Source organism: Cryptomeria japonica, chromosome 3 (genome assembly GCF_030272615.1).
Source record: "Cryptomeria japonica chromosome 3, Sugi_1.0, whole genome shotgun sequence".
NCBI classification, from domain to species: Eukaryota; Viridiplantae; Streptophyta; class Pinopsida; order Cupressales; family Cupressaceae; genus Cryptomeria; species Cryptomeria japonica.
Genome location: NC_081407.1, coordinates 390,243,058 through 390,247,888, shown reverse-complemented (window position 1 = coordinate 390,247,888; position 4,831 = coordinate 390,243,058).

Sequence of the window (4,831 nt, the reverse complement as noted above, 5' to 3'; positions counted from 1 at the left end):
ATTGCCTCCATCCTATCTTTGTGTGTCCATTGTGTTTACTCTGGTTGACTGGTAGCACAGATCTCTTTGAGGTTACTCCCACACCAAGTGGTATTAGAGTGATTTTTCGTTCCGTTGTCCTAAGAATTTTGTTGTAGGGTGGTGGGCTATGGATCCAACCTGCAGCAGTAGAGAACTGGTGAAAGATGGCACGAAGAGGAACTAGGAATGGTGGAGTGCATGGGAATGCAAACCTGGTAGTGATGGAAATGTTGCTAGGTATAGCAGCTTGATTGGAAGTTGTGGAGATAGCACAAAGAACAGGTCAACATAATTAAGATCTAAGTGAAGATGAGGTAGAAGGAGCCCTGGACCCACCAGCGGTTGATCCAGACGAAGAGAGGTTTTTGAGGGTTTTAAGTAGGGCTAATACTAAATGCCATTTTACCCCACCAGAAGATGATGGAAAGATGGATTCTAATGAATTGATGGATTGGATCTCAAAAATGGAGAAGTATTTTGATTTTGAGAACACCGGGAAGGAAAGGAAGGTGAAATATGCCTGTACCTAGTTGAAAGGACATGCATCTCTTTGGTGCGAGAATTTGCAAGTTGATAGACATAGAAGAGGTAAAGAGAAGATAAAGACTTGGGATCGGAAGATTGTGAAGTTGAAATTGAAGTTTATACCGGTTGATTATTAGGTAAATCTATTTCAAAAGTTGTAGAATTTGAGACATAAAGAATCTAGTGTGAAGGAGTACACCGAAGCATTTTACAAGTTGAATATCAGATCCGGACATGTAGATGATGAAGTTGAACAAGTTGCTAGATATTTGAATGGATTGCGGATGTCTATACAAGATTAACTTAGTTTGATCAAATCGGAGATTGTTGAAGAAGCTTACCGATATGCCCTAAAAGCATAAGAGAAGCTAAACAAAAGACATGAGAAGAGGCAAAGAGGTAGAGGTGGAAGGTTTATCGAAGGTAGATTTTAGGGAGGAAGAGGATGTACCAAAGGAAAAGGTACTAGTGTAGATCAGAGGAAGGATAAAGAAGTAAGCAAGGAAGGTAATTCATACTGGAAGGAAGATAGAAATTTCTACCGGAGGAGAGAACTGAATGCTACCAGAATGAGAATTTTGGAAAAGATGATAGAAGACAAGATAAGAGAGCATTTAGGGGAACTTATTTTAAGTGTGGAGGAGAAGGACATTGTGCATTTGAATGTAAGAAGATAGAGAATACCAGAAGAGTAGTAGTGGTGGAAAAAAACCCTACCAGATCAGCTAACAAACCAAAAGATGGAGAACTGTTAATGATGAGGAGAGCTTTATGTCATACCGGAGAAGATGAGGAACCCTTGCAAAGGAGGAATTTGTTCAAGACCAGATGTAAAGTATTTGGTAAGTGTTGTAAAGTTGTTATTGATAGTGGTAACTCAAATAATCTTGTTTTAGAAGAAATGGTGAATAAGTTGAATTTGGAAAGTTTAAAACACCCTAAGCCCTATCAGATAACATGGATTCAGGATGAACATAAGTTATTGGTAGGTGAGCAATGTTTGGTGAAATTGAAAATTGGGAGTTATCATGATGAAGTCTTGTGTGATGTTGTGCCTATGGATATTTGTTTGGGTAGACCTTGGCAGTTTGATAGACAGGCAATACATGATGGAAGGAAGAACATATACACCATTGTGGTAAATGGAATGAAGCAAACCTTGTTACCTTTGGAGGAGCCTTTGAAGAGTGAAGTCTGTACGAATGCTAGGATCTGTTTGGTGGATGGAAGGAAGTTCCTAGATGGAATGAGACATGAGAATGTGTGTTTTGCCTTGGTTCCTAAGAAGATTGAGAGACCGGAATCGGAAAAAGAACTGCTAGATGAGATAAAAGACTTGTTGACAGAGTATGAAGACATCATTTCATATAATGTGTTTGATGGATTACCATCAGTTAGAAGTATCAGTAATTTCATGGACCTGATTCCTGGAGCTAGTTTGCCTAAGAAAGCTGCACACCGGTTGACACTGGTAGAGAATGAGGAGTTAAATCAACAAGTGCAGGAACTATTGAAGAAAGGTTTGATCGGGGAAAGTTTGAGTCCTTGTGTAGTACCAGTAGTGTTGGCACCTAAGAAGAATGGAGAGTGGAGAATGTGTACTGATTCTAGAGTAATAAATAAGATCAGAGTGAAATATTAGTTTCCCTTGCCTAGAATGGATGACATAATGAACTGTTTGAGTGGAGCAAGATACTTTACAAAGATAGATTTGAAGAGTGGATATCATCAAATTAGGATCAGAGAAGGAGATGAGTGGAAGACAACATTCAAGACAAATGAAGGACTGTATGAATGGTTGGTGATGCCTTTTCGGTTAACTAATGAACCGAGTACTTTCATGAGGTTGATGAATGAGGTATTGAAGAAATTTTTGGGTAAGTTTCTTATTGTTTACTTGGATGACATTCTGATTTTTAGTAAGACAAAAGAGGAGCACTTGTTGCATTTGAGACAAGTTCTACAGAGGTTGAGAGAAGAAAAGTTGCTAATAAACCTTAAGAAGTGTACTTTCATGAAGGAAGAGTTAGTCTATTTGGGATTTGTGATATCTATTGATGGATTGAAGATGGACCCTGAGAAGGTGAAAGCAATTTTTGAGTGGCCTACATCGGAAAGCATTGAAGAAGTAAGATCATTTCATGGATTGGCTAGTTTCTACCGAAAGTTCATTAGAAATTTCAGCTCAGTTTGTAACCCTATGATTGAGACCATGAGAGGAGATAAGAAGGAATTCAGATGGACCACCAAAGAAAATAATTTTTTTGAGTTATTGAAGCAGAAAGTGATTGAGCAGCGAGTGTTGGTTTTACCGGATTTCAACAAAGTATTTCAAGTTGATTGTGATACAAGTGGAACATCAATAGGAGCAATCTTGAGTCAAGAAGGAAGAGTAGTAGCCTATTTCAGTGAGAAATTGAATGATGCTAGGAGGACATATTCAGTATATGATCAAGAATTTTATGTTATAATTCAAGCCTTGAAGAAGTGGAGACATTACTTATTGCCTAAGGAATTTGTTTTGTGTACATATCATCAAGCCTTGCAGTATTTGAATAGTCAAAGTAAGTTGAATCAGAGACATATGAAATGGGTAGAATTTTTGCAGAGTTGCACCTTTGTGTTGAAGAATAGAAGTGGGAAATCTAAAAAAGTTGCTAATGCATTAAGTAGGAGAAGGAATCTTTTGAATGAGAGTGACAGTTTTAGGATTTGAAGAATTGAATACCTTGTATGATGATGACCCAAATTTTGGAGAACCTTGGAAAGAATGTAGAGAACCGGTCATGGCAGATAGGACTAAGTGGTTGGACTATTTCATGCAGGATGGGATGTTATTCAGAGGAGTTCAATTATGCATACCTAAGAGTTCTATGAGGGAGAACCTGATTAAGGAGAAATATAGTGGAGGATTAGTCAGACACTTTGGTGTTGACAAGACAGTAGCCTTGGTAAGTGAGTAGTACTTTTGGCCGCAAATTCATAAGGATGTTAAGAAATATGTGCAAAGTTGTAGAGTTTGTCAAGTTGCAAAGGGTAGTAGTCAGAATGTGGGATTGTATAAACCTTTGATAGTACCGGTTAGACCTTGGGAGGATATAAGTATGGATTTTATACTAGGATTATCTAAGACTCAGAGAGGGAATGATTATATATTTGTGGTGGTGGATAGATTCTCTAATATGGCTCATTTCATACCTTGTAAGAAGACATCAAATGCAGTGCATGTAGCAGACCTATTTTTCAAGGAAGTAGTGAGATTACATGGATTACCTAAGAGAATAGTTTCAAACAAAGATACTAAGTTTGTTGGTTACTTTTGGAGAAAACTTTGGAAGAAAATGAAGATAGATTTGGAATTCAATTCTACTTTTCACCCACTGACTGATAGACAGATAGAAGTGGTTAACCATAGCTCGGGAATTGTTTTGAGATGTCTAGTTGGAGATAAAACCAAAAGTTGGGATTTGATTTTAGCACAAGCAGAGTTTGCCTACAATAATTCAGTGAATAGGAGTACCCAAAAAAAACCTTTTGAGATAGTTACCAGAATACATCCTAGAGGTATATCAGAATTAAGGGACATTAGCAGTGATAATCGGAGAAGTTTAGAAGCAGAGGATTTTGTAGATCAACATGGCATCCTTGCATATTCAAGTTAAACAACATTTGAAAGACATGAACATCAAGTATAAGGAAAAGGCTGATGAGAAAGGGAGACATAAGGAATTTGAAGTTGGTAACAAAGTGAAGGTGTATCTGAGAAAAGAGAGATTCTCAGTTGAAACCTATAATAAGTTGCAGATGAAGAAGTTTGGACCTTGTAAGATCCCAAGGAAATTCAGTTCTAGAAATGGATATGAAGTAGAGTTACTGGATGGTTTGAGTATTTCACTGGTGTTCAATATTGCAGACCTTCACGAGTATCATGAACCATAATTCAGTGAAGACAACATAGTAGACTTGGAGAAACAATTGCCCCGGAAGGAACCAGATCAGATTTAAGACATTTTGGATAGCAGGATTGGGCGCAGTACCCAGAGCAGTCAGTATCATGAGTACTTGGTGAAGTGGAAAGGCAGACCAGTTGAAGATTCATCTTGGATTTCTTAGGAAGAGGTAGACTACCTTGGTTTCCCTCTGACCCCTGCAAAGTAAGAGACTCACTTTTTCAACAACCCTAGATGTCTAATGCAGGAGCATCCTCGGTTCATGACAATCTTGCATCAACCAAAAATAAATAAAAAATATTTCCTTTTGTTTTTCTTTTTGTTTGCAGTTTCAA